Below are 11,902 nucleotides of genomic sequence, written 5' to 3'. Positions count from 1 at the left end.
GGTCTGTGCCCAAAAGTTGATGATGATGTTTTAAAATGTTCCCTAGAATCCGGCCCACAATTTAGCTGGGGCAGCCCATGGGTGCATCCTTAATATACAGTGGACTGAGCCCATCATAATTGTAGTATGGGGGTGGGGGCAATGTTGCCAGATTGGGCTGGTCTGTGCCCAAATGCCCAGGGGGTCGTTTCTCGACAGTGCCTTTGCTAACGACGTTAGCCATTTTGTTCGTTCTTAAGACCAACGTTGTAACCAAGGTCTTGAGTTGGTCTTAAGTTGGTCTTAAGTTGTTCTTAAGTTGGTCTTACGTCTAAAGACCAACTGAAGACCAACTTAAGACCAACTTAAGACCAACTCAAGAGCAACTTACGACCAACTCAAGACCGACTTAAGACGGTTAGCAAAGGCAAGAATCGAGAAACGGACTCCAGGCCGGTTTGTGGTCCCAGCCCAGCCCTGGCTGCACGCCACCAGAGAATCGTATATGAGAGGGAGATAAAGCAGACGGGTTCTTTTCCGGTATCCACTCTACGTCGGGTGAACCCCCCTTTAGGAGACCTTCGATTAGGAGATTAGGAATTAGGGATTACTGTAGGAGCGCACGTCTTGTGCAAACACCACGAAAAGAGAAGAAGAAGGAGGGACAACGCCCCCTCAGGAGACCAAATTTTGAGCACACGCTGTTGCATTGAGTGGGCCTGTTTCGATTCCTCTTTAGTCTATATCCAACGTCTTTGACGCCACTGTGTGCCTATCATGTTTGCAAGACAGTAAAAGACACGAGGTAAATAAACAAGGCGATAAGGTAAGCAATGGTGGTCACAATAACTACAAGTAGCTACAGATGGAAAGTGAATGAGTAAACAATGTTGACAGCTTGACAAGAGGAAATGTTTGATGCCGTTGAATCTTTTGGTTTTGGTTTGTTATTAGCTACAGACGTGATAGTGTAATGTGGGCAGCCGTGGTGTAATGGTTAGGAAGTTGGTCAGAGAGTTGCAGGTTCAATCCCTCCTCTAACATGATTTTCGGCGAACTGTGTCATAGCTCATTACCATACAGTAATATAAGCTCGACTTTAACCCATTTTGTCCTAAGCCCTAAGCCCTTTTTGGGGAAGGGTGCCCTCTGCCTATTAAACACACACAGAGACACACACACACACACACACACACACACACACACACACACACACACACCTCAGATGAGATATGCAGCCTTGGATGGCATGTCTCACTTTAAGGCCTTGAGTTAAAATTTCAGTAAAAAAAAGTAGTACGTTTGTAAGACTGGGGCCTCTCATTACTTATCAGTACCAATTATTTAAATATAATTCAATTCTAAAAGAATGATTTTTCTATGATTTTATTTCAATGTTTATTGACCCAGTACATTTATATTAGCTTCACTGCTTATGTTATTTAATGTCAATTTTGTTTGCTCTCGTACCGTGTGTGTATGTTTGTGTGTGTGTGTGTGTGTGTGTGTGTGTGTGTGTGTGTGTGTGTGTGTGTGTGTGTGTGTGTGTGTGTGTGTGTGTGTGTGTGTGTGTGTGTGTGTGTGTGTATGAGTATGTGCGTGCTCAAAAGTGTGTGCGTGCGTGCGTGCGTGCGTGCGTGCGTGCGTGCGTGCGTGTGTGTGTGTGTGTGTGTGTGTGTGTGTGTGTGTGTGTGTGCAGACACTCCTCAGTAATATGCTGTCCGTCTTATTGGCATCCGGCTATGGAGTAAAAACTGAGGCAAGGGGAGAGTGGTGAGGGACAACATTGATTTCTAAACTGTTATTACTCTCATTGACAACATAATGGGAGTGTGTGTGCGTGTGCGTGTGTGTATGTGTGTGTGTGTGTGTGTGTGTGTGTGTGTGCGCGCGTGTGTGTGCGCGCGTGTGTGTGCGCGTGTGTGTGTGTGTGCGTGTCTGTTTTTCTGTGTGTGTGTGCACTCTGTCTGGAGGAACCTGCGTGTAAACACACCCCAGCCAACAGAATCACACACACACACACACACACACACACACACACACACACACACACACACACACACACACACACACACACACACATACACACACACACACACACACACGCAAACACACACGCATCCCACAGGGTGACCTTGACCAAAGGTAGTGACGGCACAATAGGCCCCCATAATTGGCCCGACCTACAGGTACTGCGGGGTAGAGAGGAGCTTTACCATAACAGCCCTGTCCCCCTGAGACTAATGTAACCCCCCACAACAAGACTGGACTGGGGGAGAAATAGGACCCGGGCACATTTGGCTTAAAGGGCCCCCTCAGAACTGAACTCACCGGTGGGCCCCCGACCCCTATTTTCAAAAATGTAAAAAAGATATTTTTAAAAAATCAAGTTTACCATAATATCTTGACCATCTGGCATAGCGGGCAATTGGTTACTGAAGGCTTTCTGTAATGTCATAATAATATTGTGATGAAGTAGTTTTTTTTTCAATTAAGTCTGAAAGGGCTGGCCGACGGGACCATCTGCACAAAGAGGTAACAATAAAGTGATTAAATAGCAGATTCTCTGAGGTGCAGCGGTGGTCTGATTGTTGGATACCGCTGTCGGTCAAAACATTAGCTCACGTGGTTGGCTGCCAGTGTCATGCCCCTCCTCATAACACCGTGTTGATAAACGTTCAAAATCCATGTATAAAAACATCAAAATCTTGTTCTAGATGCATATTGTTCTTTGATAAACGTACAGAGAAGGCAACTCTAAACTGCACATGTCTTTTCAATGTCACAGAAAAACAGACCTGTTGTAGGTGCCTAGAAAATATTACACCAATCTCGCTTTAATTGTCTGACCTGTAACTAATCCCTCACCTTTTTCACAGGCACACATGTTCAACAAGAAAGACGCTGTGAAGAGTCTCCTCTCTCTGTCTGTCTTAGCCTCTTTTTATGCCTTTCTTTCTCTCTATGATTCTTACTTACTGTCTGATTTGCTTTACAAACCCTCTCTCATTTTCTCTCTCTCTCTCTCTGTCTCTCTCTGTCTGTCTCTCTCTCTCTCTCTCTCTCTCTCTCTCTCTCTCTCTCTCTCTCTCTCTGTGTCTCTCTCTGTCTCTCTCTCGCTCTCTCTCTCTCTCTCTCTCCATCTCTGCCTCCATCTCTTCTCCAAAAGAGGAGAGTTGAGAGGGGGTTTTCATTCAGTGGTCTATAAAGCGTGCTCCAATATGGTTGGCTGCATGGCCGTAGCCACATTTGAGGTTAGCGAGGTCCGGACCTGGCTCATTTCGTCTGAGATTTTTTTTTTTGAACGCCAAATATGCCCAAATGAATCAAACATACAAAACTCAAAACCTCCGTGAAACTTGCTTTGCAAATAGTGATTAAAATCCATGGTCTATGGGTTCTATTTTGCCTTTTTGTTCTGTTTGTGCAAGTAATTAATTAATAGAGAGATAGCAGCCTGCACAGTAATGCACCATCACGAACGTGGCCATTAAGCCTGCCCACGCTGCGCTTGGGCGCTTGAGACGTAGGTCTCCTATAAAGCCAACCGTTTTAAAACAGTGCCCTATATCAGTAGGCAGATGTCTTTCACAACTTTGTGAAACCGTTTGATAACTGAGTCATTATTTGAAAGAACCAGCCATTGGGTTTTAATTGTAAATCGGAAGGTCTGCAATATAAGCGACAGAAAAGGAAGTCACCATATCGTCTTCAGATGTGGATTTTTACCTGCTTATTTGATGAAGTGGCAATATTAACGTTTCGAGTTGTCATGACTTCAGAGTCAATCACAGTAAAATGTCCACATCTGAAGATGCTCCGGTGTCCTCTGTTTGCACTAGCCTACTATAGTCTTTTCCCATGCAAATGAACAAGCGCGCTTTGTGCGCGCGAGTGGTGCGACTCGTGGAAGAGAACGCAATTCAGACATCAAACAAGCTTGCTTGAGACACAGGTCGCCAACATGGATCCACAGTTTTAAAACAGTAGCATACACTGAAAAAAACGATCCAAGGGGGTCTTTGGATATGCCCAAAAGAAGGACATTGATCTAACATGTTTTTTTCATATACCGTCACTAAACACATTTAAATCATGTTGGATTGAAATGTGTCATTTGTATTTGAGTTGTGCATATTTATATCAGGTTACTGGAACATGATTTTGATATGTAAAACGTTACTAATAGGCTACTCCTGACAAGCTGGTGGCAGTAGAGTGTTATGAATGCAACCATGAATGACATTCACACAAGACCATGCGAAGAAGACCAACATCAACAGACATTTTTGACTTTCGCGCCCTTGGCTGCTTGGTAGCAGGTCCACCACCCCCATTCAAAAGTAAGTTTTTTATTCAACTATTTATATTTATTATCCTTCCATTGGTGATAAACGTGTCGTTATTCGCACCACATTGAAATTGCCATGTTTGTGGATGATGAGGGCTGTGAATACATTTTCGAAACTATTTCAGTTAGTTTAGCAATCAGTGGTGGTCTAAGTTAATCAATACCGAAGTGAAATACCTAGTTTTTCCTTCTCAATCTTCAGAGTGAAATACATCGGTACTTTAATAGAGGGTAGTAGTCTTTTGTGACAAGTATTACTTCATAAACAGTCGTGTTGGTTCCTCTGGTTGCATGCCGAGGATCGAGTGAACGGCTCGAAACCCTCGAGGAGCTCTGTGTGACGTGAACCCGTGTAGAAAAGGCTGGTAGAACGAGATGGTAGAACTGCTAAGCTCGCGTCTTCTCGTGTGGGTGAAGACGGTTACATTAGCTATCGACTGGGCTAGAACTAGCTACAGGGTTCCCACCATGGTAAAATATCTTACCCACCGTTATAAATAATGTACTCCTGGTCAAACTAAGTGAATATGTGTCTGAACTGCAGAACCATGATTGTAACGCACGCGCACCTCAAAAGTATGGTGCCTCTAACAGAGACGGTTTAGGTAGGAGCTGTAAATATCTACGGGGAAATGGGCACATGTTTGTACGTGGCGTTATGGCACCCTGTATCATTCCGTGATATCACGGTGATAGAGATGACTGAATAATGCACTGTACTTAAACCACTGATGGAATGATACATGGTGCCTTCACGCTTCGCAGGCTATGCGATTTCCCCAGAACATATTGCTTGTAATATTATCCTATTGTTTAGTCGCTGGCTTCCTGCAGTTGTTAAGTTTCTGTTCAACCCCCCTTTCGTGTAATCAGCTCTAACTTGCCGTTTTAGTTACTCCCTCATATAATTTCTCCATAATGGTGGAAGTAAGCACTAGTATTCACGTAATCAGTTATTAGTCATGTTGTCTTAGTAGGTTTTATTGGGCCAGACATACATGAAAGGCTTCAATAAGTTATAACTTATTTTAAACGTGTACTTGTATCCTGTCTCGTGGCACTGCCGTCACTGCTTAGTAGAACGCGATTGCCACAACATAAAACCTCTTGACTCTTAAAGGGACAGCAGTGGTCCACGCAGTCTGGCTCTCCTGCTTTACTATTTAACTGTACTACTTCTGTGTGTTGGGGGGGGGGGGGGGGGGGGGGGGGCACTGAATGTTATCAACCTGAACACTCCATTTTGCATTGATAGGAAAATACTGTAATTATGTAATGAATATGTTTTGCTTATCAAGATCATGTTCTATGACAGACATTGTTGCACCAGCAGGAGATTATCAGCGACATGCCCATGGCCACCGACTTCAAGTCCTGCTGGCCAGAAATGTTGGATATTGGAGAGGTAATGTTTTTACTCAGTAGGAAGTACTGGCTTGTATATTGTATGATACCCATGACATTAAGTGTTCCTTAACATACTGTCTTCTGGGCCTTTTTTTGTCATTTCAGATCCATGCAGAGTTAACTCGTTACCACTATGCCACTGCCACCTTCACTGTGATGACCTGGTGAAAATCTTCCAGAAGAGGGGAGGGCACACCGCAAGAAAACTGCAGTCAGTGGTAAGTAAAGGTGCCCCACTTCCTGTCCTTGAGGTGAACTTGTTAGTTTTCTTCAATGCATTTATACCTGGTATGACTTGGCGTTTCAATCCCCAGCCCTTCTCAACACACGCGTGCCTAAGCCTACCGGTAGTTTGGTAATGTCACAATGTGATGTTAATGTCATATTTCTCCCTTCATCTGACTGGGCGGTGGGCTGAGGGCATGTGGAAACAAAGAATGTTGTCAACCTGAACACTCCATTTTGCATTGATAGGAAAATGATTAAGTAATGAATATGTTTTGCTTATCAAGATCATGTTTTTTGACAGACATTTGTGTTCCACCAGCAGGAGATCATCAGCGACATGCCCATGGCCACCGACTTCAAGTCCTGCTGGCCAGAAATGTTGGATATTGGAGAGGTAATGTTTCTACTCAGTAGGAAGTACTGGCTTGTGTATTGTATGATACCCATGACATTATGATTAAGTGTTTCATGTGTAGAATGTGGCCAGAATTGGTACTGCAACTATGCTGCTAATTGAAATAGTGCTGCATTTTGCCAAATTTGATCTTTTCATGAATATTTACTAAATAATAAACCAATATTTATTAGTTTAGCCAAAGTACAGTACGTTTTGCAGCTGAAAATGTCTATATCGGGAAATTCAAAGTGGCAGACCACAGAGCAGATCCCCCTTTTCATGTATGAAAAGTGCAATTATCCCAGTCATAATGAATACTTAGAATATGGTGGTGGTGGTTAGTTCATGAAAAAGGTAACATTTGTGAATGGGCAGCATGAATTCTGGAAATAAACAACTAAAATATTACACAGTGCACCTTAAACATACTGTCTTCTGTTTTTTTTTTTGTGTGTGTGTGTCATTTCAGATCCATGCAGAGTTGACGCGTCGCCACTGCCACTGCAGTTAAAGTTTCTTTCCCAGCTGGACCGCCATTGCGATGACCTGGTGAAAATTTTCCAGAAGAGGGGAGAGCAAACCGCAAGAAAACTGCAGTCATTGGTAAGTAAAGGTGCCCCACTTCCTGTCCTTGAGGTGAACTTGTTAGTTTTCATCAATGCATTTATACCTGGTATGACTTGGCATTTCGATCCCCAGCTCTTCTCAACACGCACGCACGCACGCACGCACGCATGCACGCACGCAGGCCTACCAGTAGTTTGGTAATGTCATAATGTGATGTTAATGTCATATTTCTCCCTTCATCTGACTGGGGGGTGGGCTGGGGGCATGTGGAAACAAAGAATGTTATCAACCTGAACACCTCATTTTGCATTGATAGGAAAATGATTAAGTAATGAATGTGTTTTGCTTATCAAGATCATGTTGTTTGACAGACATTTGTGTTGCACCAGCAGGAGATCATCAGCGACATGCCCATGGCCACCGACTTCAGGTCCTGCTGGCCAGAAATGTTGGATATTGGAGAGGTAATGTTTCTACTCAGTAGGAAGTACTGACTTGTGAATTGTATGATACCCATGACATTATGATATTAAGTGTTTCCTGTGTAGGATGTGGCCAGAATGGGTACTGCAACTATGCTGCTCATTGAAATAGTGTTGCATGTTGCCAAATTTGATCTTTTCATGAATATTTACTAAATTACAAACCAATATTTATTAGTTTAGCCTACAGTAAGTTTTGCAGCTGAAATTCAAAATGGCGCAGATCCCCCTTTTCATGTATGAAAAGCGCAATTTTCCCAGTCATAATGAATACTTAGAATATGGTGGTGGCAAGTATTCATGAAAAATGTGGTGGCAAGTATTCATGAAAAAGGTAACATTTGTGAATGGGCAGCATGAATTCTGGAAATAAACCAAAATATTACACAGTGCACCTTTAACATGTTGTCTTCTGGGCTTTTTTTTTTTTTGTCATTTCAGATCCATGCAGAGTTGACGCGTTACCACTATGCCACTGCAGTTAAAGTTTCTTTCCCAGCTGGACCTTCACTGTGATGACCTGGTGAAAATCTTCCAGAAGAGGGGAGGGCAAACCGCAAGAAAACTGCAGTCAGTGGTAAGTAAAGGTGCCCCACTTCCTGTCCTTGAGGTGAACTTGTGAGTTTTCATCAATGCATTTATACCTGGTATGACTTGGCATTTCAATCCCCAGCCCTTCTCAACACACACAAACACCGGTAGTTTGTTTACATGCATATACATATTCAAATTATTGCCTTAGTCTGACTAGGAGAACTGAGTTTTAAATATCGGACTATGCTTGTGAAGTGCAGGTAAATTTTGTCACACTGTTTCATCCTAACTGGACAGGGTTATTTTAGAGAAACGTTTCTTTGACCTATGTCGACCAGTAACATTTCTCTCTCTCTCTCTCCCCCCCCCCCCTTTTTTTTTTTACCTAGGATTTCACTGCAGCTCAGGTGCAGCTCAGCAAACGGCCATGGGGATAAAGCTCTATGACGATGGACAATATGGACGTTCACATTGTGTGAGAAGGTGTTGGAAGTTCTTGGTGATCTTGCCTGTGGCTCTGGCTGTAGTGAGGCTTTTTGTTTTGGAATTATCTCGCCCAGAAAAATCTGTGTTTGAAAGAAGTCTGTAGTGAGGCCTCACACACACTTTACTTTAGTGTGACCTTTACCATCTAGTAACTTGGCCTGCTTCTTGGAGATCTTGACTGTGTGGCTCTGGCTTTAGTGACTGTTTGGGCTTTTCTTTTCTTTTCTTTTCTTTTCTTACATTTTCAGAATGGATGCTAGCCACTCATCAGTTTTTATCCATTTCCAAGTATTCATAATGACTGGGAATATTACAATTCATACAAGGTGGGAAGGTGGCTGTTCACCATTTTGGATTTGTTGTAATGGACCTCTTTGGCGGCAAAACTTACTGTACTTCGAACAGATCAGTAAATATTAGTTTATTACTAAGGAAACATTCATGAAAAGATATAATTTGTGAATGGGCGACTGAAATGATATGCTGTATTTTTAAGTTACCCCAGAAAATGATAATGGTGCTAGAGGTTACAGTATCTGCCCGAATTGTCACTGAAAATTTTGTGTAGTGTGTAGTTATGCAAGACACTTCACTGCATATTGCGGTCTTCAGATTCATTTCAAAGAGCAAATTGTGAATGTGTTGCCTCTATTTAATGTAATGCGTAAAATGGATTGTGATTATGATCTGTGAATTCAGTCTGTTCTACTCATGTGTCTGACCTGCACTAAAGGTATATCCGATGTCATGAATCATTTGTTTAAATAAAAGGAAATTTGCAGTACATATATTTGTAAATGTAGTCTTGTTGCTGAATACCATTGGAAATTGATTCCTTTACTTTATGCACAGAGGTAATGTCCTAAAATTAGTTTAAAGCGATAAAAGGTACAACTCAGTCAGTTTACTCAAGGGGATGTGTAAGATGAGCTTATTTCCAAAAATCACTAAGCATTAAGTTATGCATGCATTTTTGCCAAGCAGGTAATGCCTTTGTATTACCTGGAAATGTGTTGTAACATGATTTCTTCAAATAACACAATATTATAAAAGTACTGAAATGTCACTGTTCCATCAAAATTAAGTGTTGGTTCAACATGATTTTAGCATGTAATATAAACCACACAACATGATTACAGTGCCACTGCACTCCATCAAAGTAAAGTGTTGGTTCAACATGATTTTATCATGTAATATAAACCACTCAACATGATTACAATGCCACTGCACTCCATCAAAGTAAAGTGTTGGTTCAACATGATTTTATCATGTAATATTAGCCAGAATTCTATGTGTAGATGCTGCCTGAAAATAAGGCATTCATGATGCCTATAAAAATACTGTCAGGTTTACATATAAGATTTGCGTGGGATTTATGTACGACTCTAAATCATGTAGATCCAACAACTTTTTTCTTTCAGTGTAGGCTTCATGCATAAGGAGTTATGAGTAGGCTATCATCTTTGACAACGTTGCCATTTGATAACTAAGTCACTAAGTCACCTATCTGTCAGAAGCCGTCATTTGGTTTTAGTAGGCTAGTGGAAAAAAGACAGACTGACTCCATCAGCTGTAGGCCTATAAAATAGCCAATACACATTAAAACTTAAGCTCAGCTAAAAGCAGGCTGTCAGATCAAAATTATTTGATTGTAAATTGGAAGGGGTTATTCTTTCGCTTTTGCGTGTGAAGAAATAATAATAATAAAAAAAAAACCAAGCGTGCATGTGATGCGAGGAAAATAATGTTCAGCTGACAAGACGTTCGTTTTACATATAACAGTAGGCTACTCCACTCCACAACAATACACCACGCCACAGTCCTAACTTGTAGGCCTAGCCTATGTCAATTTCAAGTAATCATTTGGTAAGTGAAAATAGGCTACTGTTTTTTTGCTGTACTGCCGTTAAAATAGTATCCAAATGAAGAAGCATATTAGTATGGAGATACTTCCAAACGAGGCAGGAGAGTCCGAAAATGCGACTGTATGAAAGAGAATGTCAGGGCACGTTTCATATCACGCAGCTAAAACATGGATTCAAAGCATGATGAACAATTCCTTAAACGTGCAGCGCCACATTTTCTACTGACTAAGTAATATTTTGCATAGGCACATTTGCACTTCTGGAAGCAATGAATTTTAAACATATAAAGGCAGGGAATTTAAATAAGCAGGGAATTTCGCACACCCTCAGCATCCCATGGTTTGGATAAAAACTCATTGAAGCAGATGCCCTTACAGGTGACAAAGTTTACTACAAAATAGTTTTTTTTGCATCACCACAGATATAGCTACCCCTTTACCTTTGGAGGAAAACAGCTGAAGTGTAATTCTCATTTGAAGAAGAAAATATGAATGGCTGAGCAACTTGCCATCTGAGGATGCAGCTTATTGTGCAACTTGCCTCTGATGTGTTTAAGTAAAAGGGCCAAACGTAAGCTTCCTTACAAAGGGCTTTACTGACTGGAAGAACGCTGTTTGTGATAAAAGAGGCATGATACCAAAGCATAGCCACTCAAAGGGATCAGGCTGAGTTGGCTGAAAACATAACATAGGCTAATAGTGCAAGCAATGGGTAAAAAAATCGCTCACAAGGTGATACAAGCATGAAACTTGGCACAAGTGTTCATTAGGACACGCTTATCAATATCAGGGGTGGAGCCACTCCGAATTCTATGTTGCATAGCAACGGTTGCTAGGTAAAGCATTTCCCTTAGCAACCAGCATCAATTATGCAGTTTCTCATTGATTTTGTGGTATTTATGCATCTGTCCCCTGCGCCATTTTGTTAAAATCACTGTAGCAATGCTGCAAAAGACTACATATTACAAATATGCACCCTTTTCCTTACAGTAGCAACCAGCATCAATGAAAACAGGTTCCGAGCAATTGTATGTATTGTATTGTGATCTGAATATTGATTGTGTGTCCTAAAATCACTACATGAATCCTTCAAGAGGTTATACATTAGCAAAACTGTTGAATCTCCACACTTCACCTTACTGGTGCAATGTGCAGTTAATGAAGATTGGCCAACAGGCTGGTCCACTTGAGCCATGAAACTTCCCACTCTAAAGTGACCGGTGTTTCCATTATTTTGCCCAAGCCCTGTACAATATACACTTCTATTTACTTTTTGAAGACACAAGACAATGAACACAGTTAGGGCAGTGCTGTGTTGTTAATTGTAGCCTAAGTGATTCTTGACATGTCCTGGTAGCCTTTTATGAATCACTATATAAGTACAATTAGTTGGGTACTACAATATTAAGATACACACTGGTATCCAAAAAGTTGGGACACTTGGTATTTTGTAAATTAAAACAAAATACTCTTCAATCCATACAAACATTCAATCCATACATACGATGGAAAGCTGTGCAAAGAGAGGAAAGCTGAAATGTCTACATCAGGAGAGTTTTGACCATGGGGTGGCCAGGTTGGGGCCCATTGAAATCTTGCTACTTGGA

General features: G+C 41.6%; 1 long non-coding RNA gene across 5 annotated transcripts; it reads left to right on the top strand.

Moving 5' to 3' along the window:
* The first annotated feature begins 5,883 nt into the window (after positions 1 to 5,883).
* LOC134466622 (uncharacterized) lies at positions 5,884 to 9,217 on the top strand. Of its 5 annotated transcripts, none has more exons than XR_010038348.1 (6): positions 5,884 to 5,955; positions 6,288 to 6,359; positions 6,832 to 6,965; positions 7,322 to 7,393; positions 7,853 to 7,988; positions 8,335 to 9,217. It is a non-coding gene; the product is annotated as an uncharacterized LOC134466622 (long non-coding RNA). The 5 variants fall into 5 exon arrangements; XR_010038347.1 differs by having other exon boundaries at positions 5,893 to 5,955; positions 6,285 to 6,359; XR_010038345.1 differs by lacking the exon at positions 5,884 to 5,955 and having other exon boundaries at positions 6,149 to 6,359.
* The last annotated feature ends 2,685 nt before the right edge of the window (positions 9,218 to 11,902 follow it).

This window comes from Engraulis encrasicolus, chromosome 16, assembly GCF_034702125.1.
Source record: "Engraulis encrasicolus isolate BLACKSEA-1 chromosome 16, IST_EnEncr_1.0, whole genome shotgun sequence".
NCBI lineage: Eukaryota > Metazoa > Chordata > Actinopteri > Clupeiformes > Engraulidae > Engraulis > Engraulis encrasicolus.
The sequence above is the reverse complement of the archived record's forward strand: the minus strand, read 5'-3'. Positions and strand labels throughout refer to the sequence as shown.